At 37.4% G+C, this 21763-nt stretch overlaps 1 protein-coding gene across 1 annotated transcript in view; it reads right to left on the bottom strand.

Annotated features, from left to right (window-relative positions):
* The window catches only part of PDE4D (phosphodiesterase 4D), a 558454-nt gene that overhangs the window by 536068 nt on the left and 623 nt on the right, over positions 1–21763 (bottom strand). The gene's annotated exons all lie outside the window — the stretch shown is intronic.

The raw sequence follows: 21763 nt of genomic DNA, 5'->3' as shown, positions 1-21763 counted from the left end.
AAGTTAGTAAAATTCACCTGACTCTTGCCAATGGGGACATGTTAAGGTGCTTCAGTGTTTCAGAGGTTCTCAAAAGGGTCAAGATCCTCTCCTGCTAGACTGAAACACATGGAGCACATTCCTCTAATGGAACACACTAAGCACATGATTAAAGTTTGGAGAACTACAGCTTGCTTTCCATGTCAACCATGGGTCTGCTCTCATCACAGAAAAGAAAGGAAACTGCCTTCTTGTCTGTTCTCAAGTAAGGCATCAGCTGACATTTGTACCAAGAAAATAAATAAACAGTAAAAACCAATCCTTAGAAGAGAGGACTGCAGGTCAGGATCATACTGAACACTGAACTGTGGGAATATAGCAATGGGAATGCTGTACTCCCAGAACTGTACAGTGAGGGGGAAGGAAGAAGCTGAACAGCTGCTTTGCTTTCAGACATATATTTATCTAGTTTGTCAAACTTTGCAGCTCCTTACTACCCAGTAGACCCTGTGGGGGTGGATGGAAGAATGTCACGACCAGCTTCACGAAATTCATAACCTTTCTGAGAGACAGACTATAATGTTCTGAGAAATGGTCAGCATCTCTGTCTGAGCTCTGACTAATGGGACTAAAGCTAATATCAGCTCATGCAAAGGGGTCAAACGATACAGATCCAGGCAAAATTTACCCAACAACTGGTGGAACAAAAAGCTCAGAAAGTGTCTGTAACAAAACCAACTGCAATTCTGCATTGAGAAGGACAGGAAAAGCCTTTTTTTAGTCCCTTTAGAAAACCAAATTCAGTATCTGCAGCTTTCACTGCAGAACTCTGCACTAGGCCATTCCAAGGCAAGAGAACTCTGGACCTGGAAGCCAGAAACCCCCAAAACCACAACCACATGAAAGCAGGAGCTTTCATTATTACATTCCTCTACATCTAAGGAATGCCATTTCACATATATCAGTCCAAATTTAAACAGAAACTTGTTTTTATCCATCCAAAGTGGGTGGTGTTATACCAATAACAAAGGTGTTCGTAATGACAGTTTTAAGTGTGACTGCTAAACATTAGCTTCTGAAAAAACACTGTTTAAATTTAAAAAAAAAAAAAAGGAGCTCATGCAAGCTCTTAAATGGGCAGTGTGAGAGACCATAATTTAAAATGATGCTTTGATGTCGTCTTGTGCACACATATATTATCAAGGTTTGTGCCTCTTTAAAATGTGCCTCTTTAAACATGTTTACCTTTACAAATCTTGTTCCAACTAAGCAACTTTCTTGGGCACTTCCCTTTACATACACTTCTAAATAAAGCAGTCTTCTGCCCTGCATCTCCCTTGATTCTTATCAGATGCCTGAAAATGCCATATACAGTCTGCACTGGACTTCACAGGCAGGAAAGTACTAAATCCCTAATCATGACCTGTTTTAAATCATGAAGATCCAAACTACTCTTAGGAAAAGTAGAAAAAGTAAATAAACATCTTTATAATATCAGACTCACAAAACATCTAAAATCTGTTTCTGGCCCATTTTACACTGAATAAAGGACTCTACTGACACAAGCAATAATGCCATGAGAGAATAAACTTGTTAGTATCTACGATTAGAAATGCAGATTTCTTCTTTTCTACATTTCTACATTGCAACAAAAGGTTATATTTGTTCTTATTTCTTTCATTTAAACACTCTGGTCCCCCTATGAGCATCAAGTTTGTGTCAGAAATTCATCTCTACCACCAAATTTCAACATGGTCAATCACCTTTACTCCACCTTAGCCTTGTGTCTCCCATAGAGCAGTAGGGAACCTTCGGGGTGCAATACCAGTTGCATGCACAGCTATACCTGGGACAAGTTGAGGACCTCCACTCTTGGTATGGAGGACAGGGGAGAAATCAGTCTGAGCTCTAATGCCATATGGTGTGCTTGCTTATTTTCCCAAGTACTGGCCTCAGATGCTGATACAAAAATACAAAGGGACACAAAAACTTTCACTTAGAAAACCACAAAAGGCCTGACACACACAATCAGTGATTATCATATAAATCAAAGTTATTTTTTGTTAACTCAGGCAAATAATTTAACCATGATGTACCTCAGTTTGGTTTGTTAACTTAAGACTAATAAAACATGTATAAGGACAGGACAGTTAAAGAAGATTAATTGCTTTCAAGTCATAAAGAAACCTTAAATGAAGCAAACCCTATAAATGAACAATCTTATTTTTGTTGATTATGTGATTTATTGTAGAACTCTTCCATTCAAAAAGATACAGTTTTCCTTTAATTAAATTTTTACTCTTAATAGTGGTTTAATTTTTAATTTTCTACTGAAATATAAGGTTATGCTTTTTTGGCTGGAAGATATGTTCTACCAGTTTGTGAGATTTTTCATACTTGGTCATAAACAGCCTGAGCATATTCTCTGAAAAATACCAATTTTAAGTTACTTTAAACAAAAACAGAACATTAAATGAAATTTTGCCAGCTACCTGTTATAAATCATTTTGTTATTGGTATTTGCCCTCCATTTTAATACACGGTAATGAGTGTGAAGGGTAGCACATGAAAGTAAATAAATATTTTTCAAATTTTCTCTGCAGAATGCCAAGTTTACTTGAACTGTTCTTCCCCATGTCTGATGCAATGCTAGCTAAGCCAGACACACTTGAAGATGCATTATTAATAAATTTCAGGGATCTTCCTATGAAAGATGCATAACAAAAACTTTGAACTGTCAAGAAGATAAATATCTTCAATTTAAGGGCACTTTTCCTATTTAGCTTCTTTTATGTCTTTTCCCAACATACCTAATGACTGTCATAATAAAAGCACATTTTAAATTTAGCTAGACACTTAATTGTGCAAACACACAACTAATAAGTTTTTCAAAGGAAACAGGAGCATAAATTCCCTTTGTAGTTTTAATCTTCAGATACCTTGAAGTGTACAAAAGATGGCCTAAAATTTTCTTGTGTGGGTCCCCATGTTTAGACACTTGAAATCATCCTTCAGTACTTAGCTAAAGCCAAGTTTAGAACACTTGCCCCATTAAGAAAATAAATCAGCATGAAACATTAGTGTACTTGGGCAGCTTTATATATCAGGCTCTCTTCTTTAACCCTAAATGGCACCATCTTGGCAGGCATGCTCACTCATCATAAAATTTCCTGGATGAAGAGTAGCTAAACTAAGAAATGCAAAGTCAGGGAACACAGACTGTACACAGTAACTCACAAGTTCCCACTGCCCAAACCTTCTTATTCTCATTTTTGGTCAACAAAACCCACAGCTATGTTTTAGTGCAAATGTCACCCTTTCTTTAAAAGTGTTGAAACTGGCAACTGCATCATCTCTCTTAGCTTATAGTCATATTTGATTTCTACCTTGCAATTAATTTGAGACACTTTTTGAGTTATTGCCTCTCAGCTTCATTACCTTATGCATGCTGAATTGCATTTGCAGGATGCTTTCCTCACCTTGGAAAGGCTTACTCCGTTTCTTACTTACTGACTCCTTGTTTTCTGAGTTTTCTCCATGCAATAAACTACTGCTCACAGGCTAAAAATCCCTTGATTTCTTTATACTGTGTCTTTCATCTTCTCATATATTTCTCAAATACTCTCACTCAGTTCTAATGTACTGTTTTGGATGTTCTCTACCACTAGATGTACATTGTTACTTGCAAAATTTATGTGGGCCATTACTGACACATCCTCGTGTATCTCTCTGCAGCACTACCTTGATTTCTCATTTTTGGCTATTTACCACAATTACTTGTACACAGCCTTTAGGGACAGCATCAGAAGAAGCCCCACATATCTATAACATGTTTACAATATAACACACATATCTATAACATATTTACAATATACATTGAACATACAGTCCTGTATGTGTGTGTACTCACACTATCCCACTCTCTTCTCAGAAAAAGCCTATTGCTCACCTTCCTGGACTTACTGTCATTTTCACTGCATTTTACAGATGCCCAAAACCACCATTCAGTTCTCAGTCAACAGAAGAATCACCTCGAAATCCACATTTCCAACCGAAATATATTTGTTTCATTTTCCATATTGTAGCATTAGCTCTTCACCCACTGGTAACATGACATGTACTTTGTCTAGCTTTCACCCCTCTCTTCAGGCTGTCATACAGCAGCTGCCTTCAAGGCCAGGCTGCAGGATGAAATTAGGAAATGTACCAAAGAAGTATTTCAGACATTCTGTTTCAAAGAACATATTGTCAAAATGTAAGTCTAAGTACATAGGCAGTTCTTGTAAAGAAGGGGAAAGTAAGAATGATTCTATCAAACAAATTCTTTGAGTGTTTTTCCTTCTCAGTGCATTTTAAGTAGAAGGCAATAGTGACAAAAAAATAATTAGTCCTGAGAGCACTTGAGTGACTTTGGAAGCTATTTCATAAGAAGTGAGGTGATCATGCATAGATGAATAAATGTGTAGAATTCCCAGAGTACCACAGTGCATGGCTTTAGCAGATGACACCATTCAACCCCATTCAATGCATTTATCAGGGCCAGCGAGACTTGGAACCCTCTGCTTCCCCAGCAGCAAAACCTACATGTGACAATTTTGAGAACAAACTCTCAAAAGAGCTATTCCCCACCCCCTCTGAGCCCTGAGTTTAGCTCATTTAAATGCTATAGAGTTATCTTACAAATAGTCTCATTTTTGTTGTAGTGATTAGCCCCAAGTAATCTGAAAAAGAGGAAGATTCTTCTCTGTTGGAGTGAAGGCTCCTCTGGACTCAGGCCCAGAGGAAAGCCAAAGCACAGGGGTTGAATTAAAACCTTTGGACAAGCTGAGATACATGAAGCCACACCAAAGTGAAATAGAAATACAGATTTTTAACTTTCAGTATAAATATATGCTAAGTGTCTTAAACATTAAAAAGCTGCAACAGAGACCTTAAACACAGTTCTTACTGCAGCAGTGTTACCTTTTCACAGAATTCTTTACTTCAGACAAAATACAGATAGAACTATACTGTTCACATTTTTTAAATAGAGTTCACATAAAAAATAAGAACTGATAGAAACTGTACACCCAAATCTATGTGATACCTGTGTAACACTTGTGTAAGACTTATGATTGTTAGAATTAGACCAGGATAGGCTAAAAGAAAAGAAAAACTAGAATTGTGTGTTAATCTTATTGGTCAGTTAGCAAACATAATCCACACTTCTGTAAGAAAAATATACATGGAGCATATAGAGCATATAGAAGAAGAAGTTGGTTTTGCCTGCTGTTGCTGCTTGCCTTTATCATGTAACCCCCTTGAACTCTGCCTTCAAGAAAGCTGTGAGACTATGAAATAAAGAACTTAGAACAGCAGCCTCCTCTGCTCTCTTACCCTGGTCCAAGAAGGAAGGGTACCCCATCAAAAGCTCAACACTTCTCTAACAATTTTCTCCCAAGTCAACAGTTTCTTCCTTTCTCAGAAATATCCCACTGATAGAAAAAGGGCAAATATGCTCTTCTTTCTCTCTGGCACATGTTTTACCCAAAGCATCAACCGTAGGTAGTGACTACCTGGACCCTGGAGAGAAGGAGAAAATTCTGACTCATATGCCTTATTGAAACCGACAAGAATAAAATGGCAAAAACATCCAGTAAAATACAGCCAGGATCAACACTGTCACCTATAGCAAAAAATATTTAAGATATATTTATATTTTTTTTTTAACATAATACTTGGAATCAATTCACAAGAACCCTCTGTATATAATCTTCAAATTAATTTCTGCCTTGATGGAATCTGCCATCCAAAGGAAAACACTTCCATAATTCTCAGTTCTGCTAGATCCTGGTTTTATTTCTAGAGATGCTTTTGTTGCTAAATAAATACCAGCTAAGATAATTTCACTCTTCAAGAGGACTCACAGGAAGCTGTAAGAGTTGCGCTGGAGCACAATATTACACAGCTCTTTATTGCATCCTGTAGGTTGTGACCCTTCAAAGAAATTAATAAAAATAGTTTGAGATCTACTGCTGGCACAGGTCAAAGAAACATACTTTCCTGAATATTTAAAGGTGAGGGCTGGAAGGGGTTATGAAAGAAGAGGAAGAACTAATGATTCAAATTATAATCAGAGCCTGAAACATTACTGTTTCTTAATAGTGTTATCCTAGTCACATCATTCAGCAAATTTACTTCATTATTCCAATCCTATCAAATATCTTATTAGCTCATGGGGCCTAATTTGATTTTCTTTACTATTTCAGTTATTTGAGATTTGACAAAAACTTCAAATATCTTTGAAAGGACAATTTGAAAACATTTGACAAAAAAAAGCAAGGAAATACTCAAGAGGCTCCACCAGAGAGTCAATAAGATGGACGGATTGAGTTCCAGGTTATGGACTACCCCACACAGGAGGAAAGGCTGAGGGAATGATGAAACAGTGTTACCTAGTGACAAGAGAATGGGCAAGGGGTATGAATTGAAATACAGATGGCTGCCTCTGAATGTTAGGTGGGTGACAGAGCACAGGCACAGGTTGCCCGGAGAAACTGTGGAATTTCCTTCCTTGGATATACTTGGAAAGGCTCTGTTCATGGTCCTGGGTAAGTGGCTCTATGAGGCCCTGCCGGAGCAGGTGGTTGCACAAGGTGACCTGCAGAGAACCCTTCCAGTCTCAATCATTCTCTGGGGCTTTCCCAGTGCACATCATAGGTGAGTCCTCCTCCCATGACAGTCCTCAGAGAAGCTGAGTCAAGGCTCTTCTTTGTATCAAGGAAGTCAGCAGGATTCCCCACCTGCATGGTCCCACTGCCCCATGCCAGGCCCTTGTCCTTACAGTCACTGGCCTCACACCATGGAATCTGGCTTGAGGCTAAACCATCCCCACTAGGCCACAAAAAGAGGACAAGGTCCTCTGAATCAGGGTCTTTCCAGCTTTGCAGTATCTGCTGTCCTTGCCTGAACCCTGTGACATCTCTGGGAATTGTCTGCGATGGCACTGCCCTCTCTGCTCTTACTGTGGTTTTTAGTCCAGAGCCCCTGTGGGCACACACAAGGCAAGGATATTGTCCTACACTATGAGTGCTGCATTTGGGGAGAACATTGGCTGCGCAGGGCTGTGGTTCCTCACAGTGGCTGTCCCAGAACTGTGGGCACCAGTGGCACCTCTGGCTTGTTCTTCTGCCTTCCCTAACCCCTCATGCAGGTACTCTGTGCTATCCCAAGTCATGCTGGCTGCAGTGGAGTGGAATGATAGAGGCAGTAAAGACAGCCCTCAGGGCTGGTTGATGACTTTTCAGCCTTCAAGGACACCCTTTGGAGACCCTAATCTCCCATCTCCTACTGCCGTCATGGGTTTTCTTTGCTTTTTTGCTTCTAGTGCCAGAAAAGATCAAGCAGGCACTTTGTGTCTTTTGGCAGGGCATGGTGGGGGTGCCAAGGAGGCTCAGGGGCAGAGGAGCTCTGTTGCCACACCCAGCGCAAGCCAGGGGTAGCAGGCATAGTTCATTACTATGAGGGTGACTGTTAGAAGCACAGATGGCCCAGAGAGATTGTGAATACTATTCTACTAAGGGGAACATCAGCCCAAATACATCAAAGCATGAAAACAATCCTACCTATTATTGTGACAGCAATATACAGCAAGCACTCTGAGACACTGGCAGCGAGACAAGTGGCCTAACATAAAAGAAAAAAATCCTGCAAAACTTTCTGGCAAAACAGAGCTGGGCCACAGACAGTGCCAAATATTTATGGATTAACTCATAAACTTTAGAAGAGACTACCTGATGATATGAGGCATTCTTGAAGGACATTGATTTCCTCCCAACTATTGAGCTCTTTTCGTGACAAAGACATCTGGAAAGATCATGGTGCTCAGTCTTTCGTTTGATTTTCTATTTTGCTCTATAGAAGATTCCAAATGCCTGTAATTTTAATGTAAACACACAAAGAATACTCTATTTACATTACCTGCTACTGTACAAGAGATTTATCCCATGCATTTCTACCCCTAGATCCCCATTCCATTGCATTGACAAAGAGTTAGACAAAGGGCACATTGAGATTAACCTGAAAGTTAGAAATGCCAACATCTGTGCAATACACAAACATTAAATAAAGGAAGAAGAACACAAGTAAAGAACAAACTAGGATAGGCAGTGCTTAGCCTCCACCGTAGGCAAATATCCAAGTATTTACTGCTCCATTCTTCTCAATTTGCTAATGTGTATTTTTACTGTAGAAATACATATGAAGACCTGAAGGGCTTTTATCTTTTTGTCAGCAAATAACAAGTCTGCTCCTTCCACAAGTACATGCCTTAATGAAAATAACCTTTAATCTACAAACTGTTTGGGGACAAACTCGGATACAGGTTCTTTTTCTCTCCTGTTTGCCCCAGTTTTTACTGCCTTAGTCAAGATTTCCTGTTATTTGTTGTTGATCACCTTGATTATTTTGTAGACATAATGCTGTGTTTGTGATAACTGGGTGAGCCTCGAGGCAATTCTCTTATTTCAAATTTTCTTTAAAAAGAATTTTTAAACGTTCCTTTTTCTACAGCCTGAGAGCTTTTTGTGTTCCTGATGTGAAAGTGATGCCTTGAAGTGGCTACCTAAAAACAGAGGCTAGACAAGATTAAGAGAATAAAAGTAGGTATTTATTTGAAGGGCCTTCAATGATACACTCTGGACAGTCAAAAGCCACCGAGGGACTTCCACCCAAGATGGACGCTGGGTTACAGGTTCTTCACACTTTTATAAGTTTTGTCCATTCTCATATCAGGGTTAATTCTCCAATTATAATTTCAGTTAATGATGTAATTACCCCAACTTTGCCTCTCCTCTTAAGGCTTTAGTTTACATATTTCAGGGTCTGGGACAACAAGGTGTCCTTGAAGTGCAAACCTAGAGAGAGTTTGTTACGTCTAACCAGAATGACAGAGCAGTAGTTAACAGGCCACATGAAACTTCAGAATTACACACTAGGCAGTACAGGATTTGAAAAATATAAAAGTTAAAACCTAAGGCATAAAAGAAGGGCATATTTTTTAGAGAAAAATCATCTGAAAGAAATTATTTTCCCACCAAAGAAAGTCTGGTCTATGCAAACAGACTATGGCAGGCACTTTCACATGCTGAACTTAATTTGGAAAAATAGCTTGATAATAAAAAAAATGGCAGAAGAAAATAAAGTACTCAAAAATATTATGGGAGCTACCTGACTGGATGTGGATCTGGCCAACCTGGTCCAGGTAACCAAAGGGATTTGGCTAAATGATCTCCAGAGGAGCCATCCAGCCACGACTACTCTGTGATTCTCTCTATTGTAATTAAAGGAAACAGGAGATTGCTAGGCACAAAACATGATAACAAAGAATGTATGATTTTAGGGTGCACATTCAACTTAAAGTGTCATAAGCATTAGTTGTTCAACAAAAGTCCTCTTAAGGAGCTGAAAGAACCCAATACATTTTATATCTTTGCTTTGGAAAGGAGAAGTTGGATCTAGGGAACTGTCTTCATGAACCTGTCTTCATTTAGCCAAACTACATGTACAGTTTCCTTTCATCATTCACCCAGCACTGAAGCAGGAAAAAGAAAATATTATTTTGTATTTTTCTCAGTGGTTTTTAAACAAAACTAGTACAAGTATCATAATAGTGGTACTTAATATTTACATCATTTATATAACATAATCATTTACGTATAAAAAAATGGCTGTGAAAAAATAAACCCATAAACTTAAATTTAAAACCTTCTTTTCCTCTGAATAGCTTCTGCAAAGCTTTTAAAAATTATTTTCAATTCACAACCATGTTTTTATTGGAATTTGTCTAGAAAATCTTAAAAAAAACCCCTGCAAACATTTAGATTAAAAATTATAATTTGCTCTTTAAAACAGGAAGGTGAAAATTTCCTGCTGCACAGAATCTACCCAGTACATATCAGCAACAAATTTCCCAAGAAACAGAATTAAAACAAGATGAATATGGAGCAGAGGGGAATGCTAAATCTGATTTGGAAAGAATCCTTTAGAAATTCAGGGTCCAGATGGTCAGCTGCATCTCAAGCCAGGCTAATGCTGGTACATAGATATTCTTTGTCAGACAACAACAAACACAGGCCTATCCTGGTTCAGGGGTGAGTGTGTAAAGCACCTCCCAGTACAGGACGCAGCAAGACAACAAATACTGCCACAGACACAGCTGCCATGGTTCCTCACTGTGAAAATACTGCCATCTTCCCTAGCTTCACTGTGACTTTGGGCTGCACCACGGGCTCCCCTTCCCCCCGCTCTCTGAAGGGTCTGATGCCTGCCTTGTCATCCTTATGCGTACAACCACACAAGGATCATGAGATAAGGACTGCTAAGCACCCTCCAGCTACACTTCTTAGATAAAAATTCCTTTACGCTTCTTCTCATACGAACATATTTTCAGTTGGTGGTAAATTTTGCCAAGCTTCATTTGTTTGGAGTGAAATTTCCCTTCACAGACGTGTACTTCAATCTGAACTTTTGGGGTACCGGTTAGCCAAAAAGTTCAGTTAATATGGAGAAAGCAATAAGAAAATTTGCATAATGGAAGCATATAGGAATGTGCTTTTAACTACCTCTGAAATTATTCCTAAATAATAAAAATTTCCAGAGACCTCTCCAGGCTGAACAATAAAACACCAGAAAACCTGAAAATAAACCCAGAATTCCAGGATCCGTAGATGGGACTGTCCCAAGGCAGCCAATGCAGATTAAACTGCTGACCACATCTGTTTTCTTTTCCCTTTGTGAAATCATCTGCAAAGCAGTAACAGACAGTAGGAGTCCTAAAATTTTGCTGCAGTCTCATGTTTTACCTGCATTTTGCTTTCAAAGATTTAAATTTAAATTAGCTGGGATCAGCTGCGCAACAAGTCACAATCCAACACTGGCTTATATTTCTTCACATCTACTTCCATGTAAAATCTGGTCATGGAACTGGATTTGTTTAAACTTTTAGAATTGTCAAGTTAAATTGTAATTTCATGAATGGATTAATATTGCAAATTATTTTAGTATTGTACTGCTTATAAAATCGACTATTTGCAATTTGATGGTTTATATGGTTTATAAGCTATTTCACCGAATTTTATTAGTAAAAGTATAATTGAATTCCAAAATTACTGTTCGACAGTGGATGATTTAGAAATCTGAATGATGAGTTCAAGTAGCAACTAGGGAAAAAAGAAGAAAACCTATAAATTACTATAAATTTTCATTCTCTCATAATTACATGGTTTGCCTTCCAATTCAGTTGCCCTTAAATTCAGTAGTGAGTATCTGATCACAGAGTACAGAACACTTTGAAACATTTTCAGTGTATGTCAGCAAGATTTTGCACATAAATTGGTACATGTAAGATTTGGTTCTTTGATAATAGGGTTCAGATTTGGGTTCAGATTTTCTTCACCCAGTGATATATCTGTGTGTTGTATGTGTGTATGTGTATTTATATTTTTACAGCCTCTCTGTTTATGAATTAACTCTCTCAAACCATATAATTTCAGATCTCCTAAGGAATCACCAATCCAAATTTTTAAATTTTGATTTTATGCACATATCAAACAATTCCCTGAAGCAGAATGATAATATTTTTTTCCCCACACAACAGAACAACTTTATCCAAACTAAAGTACATATGTAATATTGAATAGTTAGACACATAATGGTGTAAAGCAAATCAATAACAGACTAAGAAAATACAAAGCGCTGAAAAAATTTCCTGGACATTAAGTTGTCATGAGTTATCCCTATGATGAACAGAAAAAAAACCTGCAGGCTTTAAAAATATGAATATAGTGAAAGGAACAAAAGCAGGCAAAAGATGCATTCTACAAACTTTTCTGCATGATTATCTGAAATGCATTACTAACCCAAAACAGCAAGAAACTGCATTGGTACCTAATTCCAAGCAGGCAATTCTGCTGAAAGCCATTAGCTTAACTTCCTGTTTAAATATTTTGTGCTGTTTTCTTTTTTGCTGTCTCTATACTCGTAAACGTAAACAACTTGTGAGCTCATATACAGTTTCCCATGCAAAGTCTCAGTCCAGTATTTAACTTACAGTTTTCTTAGGTCTTTTTACACAAAACTCCCAGAGCGCTTGCAGCAAGGCAACTGAAACAGAGAGGGGATTGTTCTGGAGCCACACCCCTGGGGACACTCAGGTCTGTTGCAGACTGTGCCCAAAGCCCTCACATACAAATGTACAAAGCATGCAGTGGGTTTCCCTGGCAGTGTGCATCCTGCACATGCAGGCCCTGCTCTGGAGAGAGCACTTCCTCTTACCTGTGGAGTTTTCTTCAGGGACCTGCCCTTTGCTTGACAACTAGAGGGCTGTTGGCTGGGGAGGACCTGCCTTTCCGAGCAAGCAAAGAGCAGCTGACCAGGAAGCTGGTCAGCTGGTGTAGGAAGTAGGCTGAGAAGTTACCCAGACAAAAGGCAACACAGTAGCTTGATGAGTAAACACAGCAGAGAGACCTGAACTCCCAAAAGCCAAACAAAGTGTGGCTGGGGTGCAAGTTTGAACCCTAGACCACTGATCCACTACAGGAACTACAAACATGTTTCCTGGCACTGTATTAGCTCTGCCAACTAGCATGGTCTGGAAGGTAGGACATGGTGGGACCTGTTCCCAGCAGGAAGAACAGACAAATTTTCACTGTGTCTGTCTCCCCCAGCACTTACTGTCCTAGGCTGGCGTTTGACCTTTAAGTACACTCATCACCTGACTCCAGAGCATACTGGATGTATGAGATTTCATACTACTCAAATTCACATGCAGGAAATTTTCTGCAAGGAAGCATAATTTCAACATCATTTTAGATACTTTTCACGAGGGAGGTGGGCATGGGGAGTGGAGAGAGATATAAATAAACAAATGAAGCCTGAACTGGTTTTAGGACCACAGAGCTGCATGACATGACTACTGAGTGCCTGGTCCTAAATTCATAGAGAAATTCATACCTGAATTATTAAGCATTCTAACCTTGCAATCCTGCAAACAGATACCAGTTTTAAAAAGGAAAAAAAAAGTCACAAGAGGAAAACAGACTTCGCTTTCTATCAGCAAAATACAGTTATAAGTCTTAGTGGTCCACTTGCAGCAAACCATTACCATGAAAGAGCAAATTCCGGAGAGAAAAAGTACTTTTTTTTCCCAGAACTGGCCACTAACACTAATACAACTGACATGCTATATTGCTTAATATCTCTGAAAGCAGAAACTTCAATGAGCCATAAAAACCTTCTAAAGCTGAAAAGCATCCTCAATGAAGAGAGGAATTTTTTAAGTAATGCTCGATATAGTTTAGATGGATCAAGAATATCTAAACCCAGGGATTATATTAAAAAGCTTAGAATCTTAGCCAGGACTGGAAAGAACTTAAATTTATATTATCACATGTTAATAACAGAGTTTGAAGGTGATATTTTGCTCTTAGCTGCAATAAGACTCACTAAGAGACAGAATTAAAAATCAGTAGCTGAAGCTAGAGGAAACAATATCCAAAAGTAAGCAATTCTTTCTTTGTTAAAACAGCACATTCAGAAAGAAGATAATGTAAGAAAAATCAAGTCTTTTATCCATAAATATCACCTTCAAATTTCTCAGTCTAATACACTGCAAAAGCAGGCATTTCCTGGATTTTAAATAAATGGTTTCTGAAAGGGTTATTTTTTACCTTTTTCCCTATTCATTTCCCACCTTACCAAGTATGCCAACAAATGTTGCTAAAAAGCCTACAGGAAACCCTTTTTTTCCTTTCTACTGTTGCTGGACTTTCCTACTGCACTCCAAATAATAGACTCCACTGGACATAAGAGGCTATATTTTTTCCATTACAGAGATGTAAATCTTTTCCAGTGCTATGCTTTCCCTGGATGACTTAAAAGTCATCTTTCATTTTTCCTCTTGCACAGAAAAATTACTAGACTATTGATTCTGTACTGCACTTTTTGGGAACATCGGTATTATGACTATCTCATCCCATGGGTTATCCTATACATTAGTATTTCCACAGATTTGCACATGAAAAAAGCAATTCAATATGAATATTTGAATAAAGGGGCTTAGTGTTATTTCTGTGAGAAGGCTTCAGGAAATGACTGTAATGACCATGATTTATGTTTTCAGACTTTGTTTTGTCATTGGGAGTAGCTGGCTTCATCCAAAATAAACTTGATTATTCAGAGCAACAGATGCTTTTTCAAAGGAGAGATTTATGTTTAAATAAAAATACCCCACAATGTCAATTAACAGGTCATTAGGTACATGTTCCTATAACTTTTAATTTTAATTAAAGTCAAAGCATATTGGTAACTGGTGTTTTCAGGTCTCAGCTAGTTGTTTCATTTACTGTATATACACATGCTGTGCTTTATCTACTAAGTGGGAATTTATTGTTAAAAAGGTTAGTGATTAACAACTTCCCCTCTCTTCGTAATTAAATATCTTGATGGGATGCATCCATATGGAGATAACAGAGGCAAATAACAGACTGTATGTCCCTGAAGATCAAGGGCAGCACACTTCTAGAAATTTCATATATAAAAAGGCTGGAGCAAGGCCAGTCGTTTTAATGGTCCAAGATAGGTGGATGTACAAATATGTTTCTGCCAGACACCACGTTTCACCACAAGTGCCTGGGAGATCACAGATCTCACCATCTGTTTACATGGATGAGCCACAGATGTTCAAACCTCCACATGAGCTGAGTCCAGAAGCTGCATACAGTATTCAGATTCTGGAAAGTGCAAATATTAAAAAACTCAGCCCTTAATTTAATTTTTAAGCGGTTTTTCAAGTATAATTTGCATTTTAAAGATTTTCTTTGTGTAAGGGATGGTTTATGCACATAAATATCTAATCACCACACTAATTTTATATCAGTGTATGTATATACTGGGTGTAAAGAAAATAGAAAATACATTCTCATAAAACTCTATCTTCTTTTCTATATCAGTTTGCCCACGGCTCCAGAAAGAAGAGACAGAACGATAGGAATCATTGCAGACTCCTTGGCTATAAATTAATGAATCTACAAACCTTGACATCAATGCCCAGAGCTCAAAGAGTTTAGGGAGATCCCTAGATAATAAGATAAGGAATAGACAGACTACATTTGAACATCTTAACTGTAAAATACTGATTTTAAAGAAAAATTTTAAATTCTTTGATGCAGATTGAAATTCTATATTCAAGGTTTAAAAACAGCAAGCAAAATCGGCATCAAAAAATTCAACTTTTGATTGTGCATGTAAATTGTTATACATGTACAACCACACACACTCTGTTTTGGGGGTAAATCATCCTAAATTATCACATGTACTACTTTAAATGGAGGAAAAAGAAATATATTAAGGCCCGTAATGTTTAAAAAGGGCCTGTGTGTTCAAATTTCTAATTGTTATTTTTAATTGCATTTGCAAAATGTTGTACCTTAGGGCCAATACAGATATCACCAAGTACTGATTGAGCCACATACTGAAATTCATGATAGCAAGATCAGCTGTATTTCTTTCCCCTACTGTGTCAGACATTTATGTACTGCAGCCAAATGCAATTTTTCTTAACTAAGCGGAAAAAAATTGGGAGAACTGTTCAGGATAACTACAAACACAGACAAACATGGATTCAATTAATCACATTTCACAGTATGTATATCTCTTATGCTCTCAAAATTTTGGTTTACCAGTGAAATGGAGTACAAAAGAGCTTTCAAGCTTTGTCAGCTCAATTTATACAGCAGAGTCCCATTATTCCATCTGTATCCTTTTCTGTCACAGGCCATAAAACTACCTTCTACCCTCTTCCACTTCAGTTCCTATCTTACCTTCAGACCACATCCAAACACACATCAAATACAATTTTTGTCATCCATACCTTAATAAAAAATTTATACACAACTGATTTCATATGTTTAATACACGAAAAGCAGTTTTTCTCCCTTTAGCTTTTCAAATCCATTACTGAACTAGAATAATTTCATTTTTTAGTTTAGCAACCTACAAAATATATATTTACAGTCCTTACTCAAGAGCCTCTAGCCATGAAAATTCAAAAAGGTTTTGGTCTGGTTTGTCAGAACTGGAGATATAAATGAGACTGTACTTAGAATATGATGCATCAAGAAAGCCAACAGACTGTCTACAGGCTGTAATTCAGATTCCAGGCTACAGCAAGGTTGAGCTTTTCTAGCTCTCCAAATCAGCATGCCAGGTAAAACTTGCTAGCAAATTATTTAATGCAAAAGACACCGTCATTTCTCATGCAGAGAACAGCAAGTTCCAGCGAGCCCTGAGTGAACAGCATGTTCTCTGCACACAAGAGCTATGCTACTTGGGCAGAATGTTTGTGTTACTGCCTGAAAATGTAAATACATCTGCATTCTACTTTGGGTAACAATACTTTCATTCAAGCAGAGGAAGCTAGGACATAGGAACAGAGAATTACTTTCTCAGATGCACAAAACTCAAATCCTGACACAACAAAACCAAAGCAATCCTGTCCTTGATCCTAAGAACACAAATACCTGCAAATAATCAGTCTTTTCCATTTCTATACAAATGTAAATTCTCACCTACTCTGAACATCCACACATTCATCTTTGAGGTATATTTTATGAACAGTAAGTTCACAGCATAACTATCATACAGAAAGTGACTACAAAGCAAAATTACAGAAGCAAGCCAAGAGCTGGTTCATTAATATGACTTGGAGACTTTTTCTTTTCCCCTCTGGGCCAAATTGCACCACATACTTTATTTAATACTATAAATCGACATTTTTAGGATACTTTGAAGATAGTGGATGGAACAGCTAATTTTCATTTCAATATTCCCTGTTATTCCCTTTGGTTTCTTCCAAATGTGATAGGAACTCATTTGGTTTTCCTTCTACTTCTCTTTCTTTCCCCTCTCTCTCTCTCTCTTTCTGCCCTCCTCATTCCACACTTTTCAATCTGCTGGATGATCTACCAGAACACAGAGACATCAAAGACGTTTGTTTATGCTGTATTAGGAGGCTACAATACATTATCATACGACATGATTACACTTTTTTGCTTGTTTCCAAGACCATTTAAATGCTTAATGATCATCCAGGAAGAGGGCAAAACATCTTCCATTCAAAAATAAAGAAAAAAAGGATCTATTTTTTTTTTATCTTAACATATTTATTTGTATTTCAAGCTCTGGAACAATCTTTATATAGTGCAAAGTTAACTTAGAAATTTAAATGACCACTGTAAATGAGAGAAGAAAAAGTTCAGTATACATTTGGCTAAGCAAAATTCTTTATTTTTCTTGTGAATGCAAAATTTCTACTTATAAATTCTATAGTGTTTTGTATGACAAATTACAACTTAGAAGCATGACAATACAGTCACATAAATACATTCTTCTTTGAACACAAAGTATTTTAGATCTGTAAAATTGAGGTATGTAGAAATATTTGTTTCAAAGGCAAGCAGTGCCACCCACAAAGTCTCTTAATATTTTCAAAGAAAATTACATAGCTATAGCAACAGCAACAGAAGGCCTTGTCTGATCCTCTACTAACTTTGACCAATACTTAATTCCCAAGGCTGCCATGAATTATTAGCAGAATATGGGCTAACTTTAGTTCCTGACATGGATATCTGCACTCACACTGAAAGCACCAGAACTTCAAGGCTAAGGACGAGTTTCTTCCTTTTTATAAGTTCTTTCAAATTATGTAAAGCATTTTTTCATATCAGCCTTAAATTTAAGGAGACTAACACACATGAATTTTACTTGCTTCAGCCAAATACCAATACAAACAAGATAGACAGAAGGACTCAAGGTAGGTACTATGTAAAAGCTACAACTTGTGCTGTCTTCCTTGTGAAGTTAAGCTCCCTTTCATTTATAAAGAAGAGCCTCTGGCATGTTTTAAACAAGGCTGCAAATCTGAGACTCTCTTCTAAACACTTGGGAAAACCTTTCCAAAGAGCCCTAAAAATCTATCCTTCCTAAAGTGGATGTAAAATATTGCGAGAATTGTTTAACTTAAGAGAAGACAAAAAGTTTCTTTCAAGTAGCATCAGAGGCCCTGAGCTATAAATTATGGGAGCTTCTAGACAGTAAAATCTTCAGTGCAAGCTAATTCTGGCCTAATTAGCTTTGGCACAACGCGCCTATACTGCTTCTTGGATCAAGCAGGTGTCTTAATGTAGGCCTTCATTGCCTCAGGTCTTTGCTACAGATATATCTAATACAACATCATATTGCAAATATATTCCAGAATTTCACTCCTTCTTTAGCTGTTGACCTGGTCTGACTTGCCCAAGGTTATCTTTAAGTTGTGCACATACCCATCCTGTGCCTACCACCCTGTTTAGCTTATAATCTCATAAGGGCAGGGACTTCCTTTCACTACTTGTTTGAACAGCATCCAGCACAATAGGACTTTGATCCAGCCTGAAGGCACTGCCTGTGATATGTTAGTTTCCAAATATCACTTATAGAATTCTGTCTCAATACAGTTTCAGCTGGAAACATGGTATTAACAGTATTGTTAGCAGTCCACATGCTCAGCTACCATACATTGCTCGCCTTAGGATCACAGCAAACACGGCATCATAAGAAACTCACTTAAACTTGCAAGTTTTTTTCCATAATCCCTCTTTTTATTGAGCACAGAAGTAAAGTAGCAATGTTCAGAGCTAAATAACCTGACTATATGAAAAAAATTTTCCTGGCAGGAATAACTTCCATTCAGATGAGACATGACAAGTAACATGGCTGTTCACACTACAATACCACATTCTCCATGTTTAATGTCTCACCAGCTCAATTCCTTGCGCTTCACATACATCAGAGAAACTCTTGCTGAAGCCAGATTACACATCTAAGAGAACTTTGGATTCTTATTTCTTAGTACATAAATATCATAGGAATTAATAACTTATAATATAATTCACTGTCTCACTGAACACATATCATCTCAGTCAAACTGATTTCACTGTGGTTTAGGTTTAATATTACCAAAGGTAATAGCATATCTACTTCCTTTATCTGACCAGTATGGTAAAGTTGGAAAAAGTTACCTCAAATATTATCTGTGTGAGCAAACCCCTTGTTAAACTTTGTAAAGCCATTTACAGGAGCTTAGCTGTTCATTTTGCAGATCCACATCTAACAAAAATATTTGAGACAGAATCACCATAGTATTCACTTTCAGTGTGTGATGGTCACTTTACAATGTAAGACATGCAAGCAGCAATATTGCTAAAATTACATTTCTGTTTTCTATTTCAGGGTCGAAAAATAATTTATTTGCTAGCAAAAAAAAAGATATCTAGAGAAGTCTTACAAGGGTGTTTTATATACCCAGGAGCAATAATATATATTAGAAAGAGCAAGGCAGCTGTCTGAAGAATATTTACTATTTAAAATTATTTAGTCACAGAATTCCATCTGAAAAGCTAAGACTTCAAAAAGAAAGCTAATAAGAAAGAGCATAGGCTTATATCTTGCTATCAGAACATTATGCATCTTGGGATAACCCAAGCTATTTACCAGCAAACACTAGGTTTATTACACCACACAGAAAAGTGACATTTCCAGTGGGAAAAAAAAGCAACATGGAAAGTTCTTTGCATGGACACGTTTATAGCAATGAATATGATCTTATAGCATTTATGAGAGAAGTGTAGAGCATTACCTTAGTAGCTTTCTAATTTCAGATTTCAATCTGTCGCTCTATTGTTTTAAACCTGAGTTGTGCAGAGGCAACACCTGGCAATCTCAGGAAACCAACAAGGGAGTCACTGTGATAACTCCACCTGATTAGACCACAGATCCTGTACAGCATTTCCCACAGGTTTCTAGTTCACTGTGGGTTGAATTTGCTTTTTAAAAGTGTGAACTCCAACATGCTGTCATTTTGCTTGCCACGAAAAATATCTCTACAAATTAAGGAATAATTAGCTTTGGCACAACGCGCCTATACTGCTTCTTGGATCAAGCAGGTGTCTTAATGTAGGCCTTCATTGCCTCAGGTCTTTGCTACAGATATATCTAATACAACATCATATTGCAAATATATTCCAGAATTTCACTCCTTCTTTAGCTGTTGACCTGGTCTGACTTGCCCAAGGTTATCTTTAAGTTGTGCACATACCCATCCTGTGCCTACCACCCTGTTTAGCTTATAATCTCATAAGGGCAGGGACTTCCTTTCACTACTTGTTTGAACAGCATCCAGCACAATAGGACTTTGATCCAGCCTGAAGGCACTGCCTGTGATATGTTAGTTTCCAAATATCACTTATAGAATTCTGTCTCAATACAGTTTCAGCTGGAAACATGGTATTAACAGTATTGTTAGCAGTCCACATGCTCAGCTACCATACATTGCTCGCCTTAGGATCACAGCAAACACGGCATCATAAGAAACTCACTTAAACTTGCAAGTTTTTTTCCATAATCCCTCTTTTTATTGAGCACAGAAGTAAAGTAGCAATGTTCAGAGCTAAATAACCTGACTATATGAAAAAAATTTTCCTGGCAGGAATAACTTCCATTCAGATGAGACATGACAAGTAACATGGCTGTTCACACTACAATACCACATTCTCCATGTTTAATGTCTCACCAGCTCAATTCCTTGCGCTTCACATACATCAGAGAAACTCTTGCTGAAGCCAGATTACACATCTAAGAGAACTTTGGATTCTTATTTCTTAGTACATAAATATCATAGGAATTAATAACTTATAATATAATTCACTGTCTCACTGAACACATATCATCTCAGTCAAACTGATTTCACTGTGGTTTAGGTTTAATATTACCAAAGGTAATAGCATATCTACTTCCTTTATCTGACCAGTATGGTAAAGTTGGAAAAAGTTACCTCAAATATTATCTGTGTGAGCAAACCCCTTGTTAAACTTTGTAAAGCCATTTACAGGAGCTTAGCTGTTCATTTTGCAGATCCACATCTAACAAAAATATTTGAGACAGAATCACCATAGTATTCACTTTCAGTGTGTGATGGTCACTTTACAATGTAAGACATGCAAGCAGCAATATTGCTAAAATTACATTTCTGTTTTCTATTTCAGGGTCGAAAAATAATTTATTTGCTAGCAAAAAAAAAGATATCTAGAGAAGTCTTACAAGGGTGTTTTATATACCCAGGAGCAATAATATATATTAGAAAGAGCAAGGCAGCTGTCTGAAGAATATTTACTATTTAAAATTATTTAGTCACAGAATTCCATCTGAAAAGCTAAGACTTCAAAAAGAAAGCTAATAAGAAAGAGCATAGGCTTATATCTTGCTATCAGAACATTATGCATCTTGGGATAACCCAAGCTATTTACCAGCAAACACTAGGTTTATTACACCACACAGAAAAGTGACATTTCCAGTGGGAAAAAAAAGCAACATGGAAAGTTCTTTGCATGGACACGTTTATAGCAATGAATATGATCTTATAGCATTTATGAGAGAAGTGTAGAGCATTACCTTAGTAGCTTTCTAATTTCAGATTTCAATCTGTCGCTCTATTGTTTTAAACCTGAGTTGTGCAGAGGCAACACCTGGCAATCTCAGGAAACCAACAAGGGAGTCACTGTGATAACTCCACCTGATTAGACCACAGATCCTGTACAGCATTTCCCACAGGTTTCTAGTTCACTGTGGGTTGAATTTGCTTTTTAAAAGTGTGAACTCCAACATGCTGTCATTTTGCTTGCCACGAAAAATATCTCTACAAATTAACGAAAAC

The sequence above is a fragment of the Corvus brachyrhynchos genome, unplaced genomic scaffold, assembly GCF_000691975.1.
Source record: "Corvus brachyrhynchos isolate BGI_N302 unplaced genomic scaffold, ASM69197v1 scaffold310, whole genome shotgun sequence".
Classification (NCBI taxonomy): Eukaryota; Metazoa; Chordata; class Aves; order Passeriformes; family Corvidae; genus Corvus; species Corvus brachyrhynchos.
Note: the sequence above shows the minus strand (reverse complement) of the source record. Positions and strands in the feature narration are given on the sequence as shown.